This window comes from Cololabis saira, chromosome 15, assembly GCF_033807715.1.
Source record: "Cololabis saira isolate AMF1-May2022 chromosome 15, fColSai1.1, whole genome shotgun sequence".
NCBI lineage: Eukaryota > Metazoa > Chordata > Actinopteri > Beloniformes > Belonidae > Cololabis > Cololabis saira.
The window spans coordinates 37,132,030-37,143,873 of NC_084601.1; the positions used below are offsets into that span (position 1 = coordinate 37,132,030).

Here is an 11,844-nt window from a genome sequence, read left to right on the forward strand (position 1 = left end):
CTGTTTGACACGTTTGTTCAGGTAATGTTTCCTGGTTAAATTCTTATTTTGTGAGTAATGGAGGCGTGTTCAAACTTGACCGACATCCAACGGATGCATCTTTAAAAATTCTGCTTGACCTGACTCTATTTTCACTTCACAGATTAGATGAAGGATGAATTTCACCCAGACTAATACCTCATGCTGCAACATAGTATGTAAACTGCTGCTATGAGTTCAGGTATAATCAGTACTCGAGTTGTAAAAAAAAATCAGGGGGGATGGTGGATTTAATCATATGGGGACAGATAATTTGTGCGGATTACAAATAATATAATATATTACAAATAATAGCAGTGACCAAAACACCTGCAGAAATACTGCAGGAATGACATAGCAGCAGTTAAATGCAGCCTTCTGTAAGCTTTAAATATCCACTGGGCTTACATCAAATACATCTAAACACAACAATAAAAAACAGTTTTCTGAACTTATCAATATGACTCTGTCCTTCACAGGATAAGTAAAATGGATCACTGCAAAAACTCAAAATCTTAACAAGAATATTTGTCTTATTTCTAGTTAAAATGTATTTTCATTTTAGTAAAAAAAATCTCATTACACTTAAAGCAAGACTCATCACTGGAAAAAACAACAATTTTCACCTGTTTCAAGTAGATTTTCACTTGAAATAAGTAGAAAAATCTGCATGTGGAACAAGATTTTTTTGCTTGTAATGAGAAGATAAATCTTGTCCCACTGGTAGATTTTCCTACTTATTTCAAGTGAAAATGTACCTGAAACAGGTGAAAATTGTCACATTTTTCTGGTGTTATTTTTCTGGTGATGACTCTAAATGTTGAAATAGCAGTAAAACCACATTCATTGATGAAATGACATAAGGGATGGAAAGGGGGGATGATTTTGACCGTTTTTATTTCAACTCGAGTACTGGGTATAATGCAAAACTGCAATTAATTATCCTGCTCTATGTCTTCACATCAACCACATAAAGCTTAAATTGATGAACAGATACTTCAATCCCAAAGGAAATGTAGGGAATTCACATGCACCGCCCGGGAATCGAACCCGGGTCACAAGAATGGGAATCTTGCATGATACCACTACACCAGCGGTGCCTCACATTCATATTCCTTTACTGTTAAAACAGCTTGATTTTAGACTTTTAAACACTATTCTGGGATGTGGGGTTGCAGCTTTTTCGTAAGCCAGCCTCTAGTAAGATAGTAAGATGACCTCTGCCTTATTTAAAATAAAACCAGTGCTTGACACAACTACTGTGTCTTTTTTTTCATTTTGCGAAAAAAAAATCCATAAGAATAATCAGTAGAAAACTGTTAGGTTCCTAAATCATCACAACATACATTAATAATTTAGAAAAAGACACCAGAGACTCTGGAATGATTTTTAAGGCCTTCTGCGCAGAAGTGAAGCAAAGTCGGAGCCCTGTCGAGCAACACGGCTCTCTCTCTATGGCTCTCGACGAAATGCTTGCTGGGTCCTTCTTTGCAGGAGGTATTTATTGAAAAACTGACAGGCGTTGGCTATGTTAAGACAACCAATGGTAGACAGTGGATGGACAATGGACAGAAACAGGAAACAGATGGTCACACACATGTGATTTTTCCGTTAAAGAGGCTTGGTATGAAGAAACAAACAGACATCCTTAAAACACAAAGGGTCAAGAGGTCAACTAAAACAGGACCTCTAAAACAGGAGGTTTGAACAGATGGTTTTTAAAGACACTGGGTTATTTACAAACCAGAAGTCACCAGGCCAACCTGCATGGGGGTCTTGTGGTATCAGATGGTCCAACTAAACCTAGCTAACCTTTAAGTCAGCTTAAAGTCTTGAAACAACATGAAGGGTCAATAAATGAGCCCCTTCTAGACAAACAAGAACTCTGTGAGGCTTTGCACAGATGTGTCTAAAGACACTGCTCAGCTGTTAACAAAGCCATAAATACCTAAATACCATCAGGGAATGGCCTGTCCTGTAACTTCTGTTAACAATGGTAAACTTGTGAAAAACGCAGCAGTCAACTTCTCTGAGCTTACCTAATTCTGTTACGTTCATAATGACAATTTAATTCAAAAACTTTGATTAACTTCACAAAACTTTCTACTTTTCATGAATTATTAGATTATAGTATTCTGCAAATTATGTTTAAAGCTCATAAAAAAACTTTATCAATCAACATTCAGAAAAGATTGAAAAAAGAGAAAGCAAGTATAACTTAAAAGGAACAGAGATTAAAAAAAAAAAACAAGATTCAGGACTAAATTGATGGAACTTTTATGGAACAATCTGAATAAAGAAAACAAAGAATCCAAATCAAACATTACATTCAAAAGAACAATTAAAGCCAGTATGTTAAGTAAATATAATGAAATATGTTAGTTAAGTTTGATTGAAATACCCATAGTCGGCGGTAATTTATTTTATTTTAGTTTTTTATTTACTTAGTTGTTGTTTTTTTTAAATTTTAATTTACGTTATTTGTGAATTTATTTCTTGGAAAAAAGATTCTTCTTCTTTCTGCTCCCTTTTCATTCACAATTTATGAACATTTGTGTTTGTATTTGTATTGAATTGTTTGTTTTATTTTTTGAATGAAATAAAGAATAAAATTAAAATGAAATGAAAATAACAAGATAACAGGGAACCGCTTACTAATGTATGGATGGACCTTAATAAGTGTCATATATTATACCATCAAAAAGAGCTTTGCCTGTGATGTCTAGGTGGTTTCACTCACTCTCCAACTATCCCTTGTTGTCTTGTCTCCTTCTGCTCATTTCTCTTTTGAGGATGTTTTCATTTAATGTTTTACTATAACTTGAGGTTATGGATTTTTTTTCTTTCATTTTCCCTTTTTTTCTTTTCATGCGCTATTGAACGCCGTCAGAGTTGGACTTTGTTGCGTGCCTAGTTAGTTTCAGTTTCACGTATCAGTGAGTTAAGTTCTGATGACAGCTACCATCATTATGCATTCATGCGTCACAGTGCGGCCAATGATTTGTTCAAATGTCTGGATCATTTTGTTCAAGCTGTTTAAGTTCATTCACGTCTCTTTCGACAAAAGCTAATTGGCTTTGCATTTAAGCAGCTGAAATCCAAAGCAAACCAACTCACTTGAAAAAGAATTTGATAATTATTATTGATAACTACTGAAGATGAATAAATGTGATTGTTACTTTAAAAACAATGTGTGGATAAACACATAACTTCAAAAAGGCAATAGTATGTGAAGGGCAGCACCATTTCCCAGGGTATTCTGTGACAGCCGGCACAAACGTGCAAGTAAAAGACTAGTCTTTTCTGTCTCAATGTCCAAAAAAACATGCTAGACTTGCTTTTATTTTCCATTCATATGCACAATATTTTTCAAGATATTAGGATTTTCACAAGAAATTAAAATCTCTTTTAGTTTGATGGGGACCGTCATGTCTAAAAATGCAGACATGGTCATCACAAGAATTATCTGTGACAATGTTACTTAGAGTCAAAGGCAGAATGATGTAAATTCTACAATTTTTTTTAAGGACTTTTGTTTAATCTTTTGTTCAGCTCTCACTCCAGTTTCTTTGGCAACTTTAATTTAACAATAAAATATATCACAACAATGTGGCATATGGATTTAAATAAGGTTATTCATGTGGTCAGCTTTTGAGTTGCATCTTTAAAATTCTAGAGTAGCTGATAATTAAAATATCTGAAAAAAAAATTTGGCTTTTCAGACTTGAGGATGCAAAGTCTTAACAAAAAGGTACAATTTAGCTTTGACCTTAGAATGAAAAGGCTTTTCTATATTTTATTTTCATATATTGTATGTCATGAACAGATCGGAATGGAGAATTGGCTTGATTTCAAGTCCAATTAAGTTTATTCAAATAGCATTTTTTTAAATAACTAATTTTCAGTGTTTTACAGCCAAATATCAACAACATTAAAATGAATGCACATAAGAACACAGCAAAGTAATAAAGTATTTACCAGATGTCATTGTTCAGTTTGAATTATAGATCAATAACAAGAGAGATGTCATGAGTAAAGACATTTGTAGTTTATTTTGTAGCGGTATTCTGCTCCAGAGAATAGGAGCAGCTATTGAAGGAACATGAATAAGATCAAACGAATACAGCAGTGCCAAAAAAAACTTAAAAGCAATCAGTACAATCTTAAAATCTATCTTGAAAATGAAAATGAAGGCAGTGGAGAGATGCCAATAGTAACATGCTTACACTTTCTGGTCCCAACGCCCTTTGAGACTGCACATGCAAAACAAAAAAGCCATATCAATTGGTCTCATAAGGAAAATGTTTCTAAGCTTTCATAAACAGTTTCGGTTCACTAAAGGAGCATCTGTACCTGCAAATGCTCAACTCGCCTCCTGTAACAGCCTACAGAGCTACTCAGTGTAAACAGCTAAAAAGTATGTGTGAAACATACAGGACTGTCTCAGAAAATAAGAATATTGTGATAAAGTCCTTTATTTTCTGTAATGCAAAAATGTCATACACTCTGCATAATCAGCAATATTAAAATAATAAAAGGCTTGCAATATTTCAGTTGATTTGTAATGAATCCAGAATGTATGACATTTTTGTTTTTTTTAATTGCATTACAGAAAATAAAGAACTTTATCACAATATTCTAATTTTCTGACAGTCCTGTATATTTCTCTATATGTCAGAAAGACTGCAGTTACTTCAGGTCTTGAAGGTGTTTCCAGGTCGTAGTGGTTACCTGAAGTATACAAAGACAAATAAACAAACAATATATTAGTACACGCCTCACAATAAACACTGGGATCCACCGGTAGATCCAAAATCAAGCAATTCCTTAAAATGCCAACAAGATGGCGCTCCAGGCCAGATAATTACAACAGTGCCACTTTAAACAAGGCTTCTGTCTTTAAAGGAAACATCTGCAGACAGTGAAGCCATCTGTGGCATTAGTACAAAAGTCCATCACTATGATATGTTGAGAACACTTATTAGTCCATAAGTAAACATATTTATCCAGTATATTGAAATATATTAACCCTTACTTGACATTGAATGAATGAATGAATGAATGAATGAAGTTTATTCAATCATGACAACACAACAAACAACACCAAAAAAACATTGTGCACAGCATTAACATTTCACACAAAAACAATAATCATGTGTTGAACAATGACTGAAAAGGCATAAGCTGAAGCAAAATGCTTATAAAAGCCTATCCTGTATTACCAACTTTCTTTTTTTTGGCTACCGACCTACAGAAAACCAAAAAGACAATAGAAAAGCAAAGAAACAACAGAAAAGCAAAGAAACATTAACAGATAGTCAATCGCACTTATAAGCTTCAAAAAATAGCTTTACAAATCATTTTCTTAAAAACCAAAAGAGAATAACGTGTTTTTAAATTTATGTTGGCATCATTCCAGAATTTAACTCCAGTAATGGAGACGCGTCTCCTTTTCATAGGCTACCTTTTTTAGTTTTTTGTAAATTGCAGACACCTCTAAGATTATACGGAGTCTCCTGACTTGAAAAAAACCTCTATTTTGAGTCAGGGAGCATTTTTGAACATAATTTGCATGATCTTATAATAATCTTATAATGGTTACTCTGCTAACTTCTACGATAACGTTTGTGAGGCGTGTGATTCTTAATATAAGCAGTCTTAATACAGCAGCACTTCATTTGTGCCCATCACTTCCTTCGGGACTCGAGTCTCTCCGGTTCGTTGCGGGTCTTCCTGGATTCTGTGTAGTAGGGAGGTTTGCACACTGTTGCTGATGAATCAATACCTGTCTGCTTCTGACATGGTCTCAACCATGGTTGATGAAGCAATAGCCAACAAACTGAAGGCTATTCCTCTGTCAAATAATACAATCTGGAGCATTTGTGAAAGGGAAGCACATTTACACTCAGAGATCTTCAATGTTCATCTTCTCCATGAGTCCCGAGATCAGGGAACAGGTCCGGCAGATGCGGGTGGTCGTCGGTGTCATCATCCTCTTCTCCTTCGTTGTCGTCCTCGTTGTCCGTTGTCGAGGAATCCGTGGCCAGCGGGGTATGTCTCCTGTAGTGATGCTGGTGGTTGGGGCCCAAGGGCCGTCACGATCAACCTGTTGAGGAGAGCTCGGAGACACGGAATGCAACAGCAGCCACACAGTGTGAGGATAGCCACAAACACCGCTATGGATGTGAGCGCCGAGGCTACTAAGGTTTTGTAGCGTCCGAACACGTTCAGCCAATCCTCCCACATGGAGGTATTTACCCCTGAATGTTCCTTCATTTTAGCATTTAATGCTCGAAGTCCTTGAATGGTCTTAGTCAGGCTTCCGTCCGAGGCGGTATTATTCGGGATGAAAGTGCAGCATTGTTCACCAAACAGAGTGCACACTCCGCCTTTTTCCGCCAGCAGCATGTCCAATGCTATTCGATTCTGAAATGACATCAATGAGGTTGTGGACAACTGTTCATGCACGGCCTCAAACCCATCCGCTGTATAGTTTCCTAGACGTTGTACATTGTAATGGATGTAATTAATGCGTTCCGCATTCTTATTTGGTACAATGGGAAACACAGCGGAGATTAAGGGTAGGCTTTCAAATCCTGTGGCGACTTGGTCAACCAATTTGTACTCGTCAGGTACTCCGCGGGGAACACCTATTGAGTCGATGTAGGTGGGATCGTGGCCTTTCATCCACGATGCGGATCGTCTGGTTCGGTGCCAGCATTCGGGCAGCACGTGGTCTATGGTCAGCAGTAAACCGTCCATTGTTACTGGAGTTAATCTGACCGGAAGAATCAGAGAAACTATGGCACACAGGCCGGTAACGTTTTTTGGTAAACGGTCGAATAGGCGTTCATCACCACACCACCACCAGATGTCTGCCCTGCTCACCGGAACGAAAGTGTGATTGGTTTCTTTTCATGGTAAAGTAATTTTGTTCTGCAGGTGGATGAAGCAACTGACAATAACAGAGACTTTGTTGATAATGTATATTAGATATATCAGGGCTGATGACTTTAGGGGGGATTTGCTTTTAAGCAAATGTGAAAATAACAAAGCCACTGCCGATTAAATGTTCAAAATTATGGACGCTTGCTTAAAATAGGCTGACCTGAAATGGGAGGACTGTGTGGGGATCTGCAGAAATGCACAGACTCCAGACTAATCCAACTATCCAAGGACTTGGATGAAAAGAGACTCCAGTAAGAAAAAGTTAAATCCCTGAAAGGAGTGTACATGAGCCGGTCCAAACAAAAAGAGGTAGAGCTAATGAAATTGCAGGGAGAAAATTTTACCTGATCTTCAGATGGAAAAAGACTAACTCAAGTCCCTTCAAGCAGAATTGAAAACAGCCCAGAATTCAGAGGGATCTGAACTATGAAATTAACATCCTTGCAGCAAAGCAGCAAGTTGAGAGATTTCAGCAAGAACTTGAGAAAATCATGCAGTGATGTCTCAGAGAACCAACAGCTCCTGGACAAGCTGAGAACTGATTGGGAGGCTTTCCATCAACCGATGGTGCAGGAAAATATTTCCCTGCAACAAAGGTCACAAGAAACAAAGAACCATTAAAACCGAGAGATGGACCACTTCAAGGTTTCATACCAAGAGCTCATCTCCAACAAAAAAAAACAAAACGATTATTTGGTAAGAAAACAAGAGGCAGAAAACCTATAGCAGGATCTCAAAGGAGTTCATGCAAACCCAGTGATGAAGAGCACCTATATAAAAAGAAAGGATGGAGATGCATTTTCAGGCCCAGCTGGAGAATGTGAAGGATCAGCTTAAACTGAGGAAACTGTTCCAGAGAAAGAACAGAAGTCAGGCATGTTTTCGGTTTAGAGAAATCCAAAAAAGGTGAGAAAAAGACGACCTAAAATCACCATCTCCCATTTGCCTATAAAACACATATGTGATCTAAAATTGGATGGAACAGAAATGAAATGAATCCAAATGAATCTGACTTGACCTAGTTAACTTCTTTCACTTTTGTAAAGCTGTTCTCTTAAGTCATAGGATTCATCATCCATTCTTCCATTACAGTACACTAGCATGGGCATCTGTTGAGGTCTATTTTTGTATTTTATGGACTCTCTTTGTTGTGCACCGTTGACAAGTCAACAAATACCAGTTGATTACACGCACATCAATGCAGGAATGCAAGACTAACTATTGACTGCACCCATCGTACCATCTAAGCTCTTTGAATGATTTGAGCGTGAAAATAGGAAGCTCACATCAGTCAACTCAGAGTTGACTGTAATTACACATAACTAAGACTTTGTTCACTCCTAATAATTATTTTGACTCATGTCGAACCTCCTTTGTGAAGAAGGTCACTGGTGGCAAATCCGCCTCTACCTGCCAACAAGACTGGGATGCTCACGTGTATATGTAAGTATGTAAGTCAAGTGGATGTAACAACCAAAGACAAAAAGATGTCAGCCCAAGTAAAGTATTTGGGTGTGTTTTTATTACCTATGCCTGTTGCATCAAATCTCCCTTTATGTTCATCAAAACACCTAAACTGGGTCAGAGAGACATGTCGATTGAAACACCAAAGATGGCGGCTCTTCGGATGATTGGCTGATTGAAAACACCTGAAGAGAAGTTTGAAGTTCTCAATCAGTCAAGCAAACGACTTCAGAGAGAGAAGCAGCCCCGGAACGACCAAGTTCCACTCGTCTGTGTTTGGTTCCAAGACACCAATGGTCGATAGAAATTACTCTGTTGTCCTTATTTTCTGTATACACCCTGTGTCCTCCGGGTCAAAATGACCCGTCCTCACTAAACCCTCTAATATAAGCAGCTTAATTGAATTATAAACACCAAATTTCATTTGCTTGAAGAAACACCTTGCCCTTCACCACCAGAGGTGTCTTCAGTATTCACATTCATTACTCAGGTAGAAGTATAGATACTAGAGTTTAAAAATACTCCTGTAGAAGTTGAAGTATCAACTCAAGTTTTTTACTCAAGTAAAAGTATAAAAGTACTGGTTTCAAAACTACTTAAAGTATAAAAGTAAAAGTAATGTAAGGGAGAAAAAAGCCATTAAGGACAAAAGCCATTGAAAATGAATGCATCTTAGTATAATGCAAGTATATTAAAGAACCATATATGTGTACTATTGAGCATTAACATGTGTTTCAGAGAGCAGGAGATATGATGACTAGTTGCCTATAAGTATTGTAATGGTGCAAAAAGTCAAACTTCAGAGGCATGTTATCATTTATCCTAACCTTTATTGGAATGTACATCCAAGTTTAGTTGCAGGAATCTGAGGGAACGGATGTAAGAACAAAACTGGACAAGAACATCTGAAACAACCACAACCAAATTCACTCTATCCGGATGGAGCAATTTAACTGGATAGTTTTTTTTTAAAGGCCGAAATGAAATAGAGTAACAAAGCTGTTTTTAAAATGTAAGGAGTAAAAAGTACAGATAATTGCGTGAAAATGTAAGGAGTAAAAGTAAAAAGTGTTCTGAAAAATAATTACTCCAGTGAAGTATAGATAACCAAAATTTCGACTTAAGTAAGGTAACAAAGTATTTGTACTTCGTTACTTGACACCTGTGTTCACCACAATATGTGTGAATACCTGAGTTTTCCCTCTTCACTTGTATTTCTATAGCCTAAGAAAAGGAGAAAAATGTGCTCATCCACTGTTACGTCAGTCAGGCCCTGGATTGTAGAGGTAGGGCAGCCGCTCCACCCACTTGTCCCAGACCTCTCTAATGGCTGCAAGTTTGTCCGTCACACGTCTTGCTGGTCTTGATTCACGGTCATCAAATCGTTGCAGTCTTGAGTAGGTGTGAAAGAGTTTGAGTGGCATTGTGGCTCGGAAAATTGGCCTTTGCATCCCATAGACCAGTGGTTCCCAACCTTTTTTCCTTGTTCCCCCCTACTTGTGTCTAAGACCAGCCAGGCCCCGCGACCCGTACGTACTAGCACCAAAATAGTCTTTAATTGAAAAAATTTACATTAATTATGTTTTTTTTGATACATTTCTCTTTGGTTTACTCTGTATACATATGACTTTGTTTTTCTCCAATGTCACCAATGTATAAAATATGCACAAAAGGACATAAAAGGACATCAAAATATTTCTGAAAAATGTTTCTTTTAATATGAGACCAACATTTTTTAACATTTTTCCTTTAACAACCTGTCGGAGTAGATTAAATGTTGAGTAATTATATAATAATAAGGAATTAAATCATTTCCTGTGTTTGTCACCAGTGTATAAAAATCACAAAAAATATCCAAGACATTCATAAATTATTCTTAGCCATGTCTTATGAATGACTCATTCGCAAATATAATTTTTACAACTGCATAATATCAAAGCAGACAAAGTTTCGCGCCCCCCCCAGAGATCTCTGGCGCCCCCCCAGGGGGGGCCTGGACCCCAGGGGGGGAGACACTGCCATAGACTAGCAACAGCCTCACCTTGGGATCTGTATACACCTGCTAAGATTAGTAGCCCTAAGTAGGCCTGCAGGTCAGTCTCATCCATCTTTTTCCAGCTGTCTCCATATTTGCGAAAGCCCTCCAGATTTGTCATCTCCAGGATTATTTTTTCTATTGCTGGTGTGATAAACAGGTAGAGACAATAGAGAGACAATTGTAGAGACAATGTCATGGGCATGAGAAACAGCATACCTTGTTGGTCCTGGGGTCATCTTTATGATGTTTTGTGCTGCATGCCTGCCGCGTTGGTTATATGTTGCTGAGGACCATGTTATTTTGCCATTTTTTGAAAGGAAAGTCTCTCAATTCAATTCAATTCAATTTTATTTATATAGCGTCTAATACAACAAAAGTTGTCTCTAGACGCTTTCCAGAGACCCAGAACATAAACCCCGAGAAATTATTACATAAACAATGGCAGGTAAAAACTCCCCTAGTGGGAGAAAAACCTTAAGCCAAACAGTGGCAAGGAAAAACTCCCCTTTAGGAGGGAAGAAACCTGGACCAGGACCAGGCTCATAAGGGGGGACCCTCCTGCCGAGGGCCAGACTGGGGGTCGGGGACGTCAGCAGCACAGCAGGCAGGTGGAAGCAGCATGGGATGACCAGGGGTGGGGACCACAGGCCAGCATGCAGCTCCCGAAGCTCCGGCCCAATCATCAGTCCCAGGTTGGGTGCAGGGTCGGGGAAAGGTTGAGAAGGGGCAGGGCCAGGGAGAGGAGTCTTGACGGACAAATCTCTCCCCCGCCTGCCCGGGCCGTTAGCCTGCCCCCCTCACTCCCACGCTGCAGGATCCGGTGTTGTGCATTCAGAGATGCTCTTCGCCACCGGCAGAGGATGCTGCACCATGTACAAAAGAGAAAAAAGAGAAGAAAAGGGGGGGCCAGCACAAGAAACTACAGGAGCGACTCTAACACACTAGAGTTTACACTAACTAGAGATTTACCAACACCAGCTAGAGGTTTACTAAACACTAACTATAGGCTTTACTAAACAGAAAGGTTTCAAATTTAATTTTGGTGGAGGTGGTGTCAGCCACCTTAACCCAGATTGGAAGCTCTCTCTCAGCTTCAGAGTTTTCTTCTTCCTCTAAAGATGACTGATCATGCTCCGGGTTATATTCCTCCTCATTTTCTTCTTCTGAGACATCCTCCATTTCCTCTTCCGAATCAGAGTTGTCTTGCTGGACATCTGCAAAAATCAGCTCTAGAGCCTCTTCAGCGTTATAACGCACACTCATGGCGTCAGCACAGAGAGAATTCGGGGTCCTGTCATCTGCAGCACCTTTATAACCCCTTGAAATCCACAAAAAAGAGCTCTGCAGGCTGCGAGAACGCCACCTGTCTTGTGTTG

General features: G+C 38.6%; 1 non-coding gene across 1 annotated transcript; it reads right to left on the minus strand.

Moving 5' to 3' along the window:
- Positions 1–1,047: 1,047 nt before the first annotated feature.
- On the minus strand, positions 1,048–1,118 carry trnag-ccc (transfer RNA glycine (anticodon CCC)). The gene has a single exon. It is a non-coding gene; the product is annotated as a tRNA-Gly (tRNA).
- Positions 1,119–11,844: the final 10,726 nt, after the last annotated feature.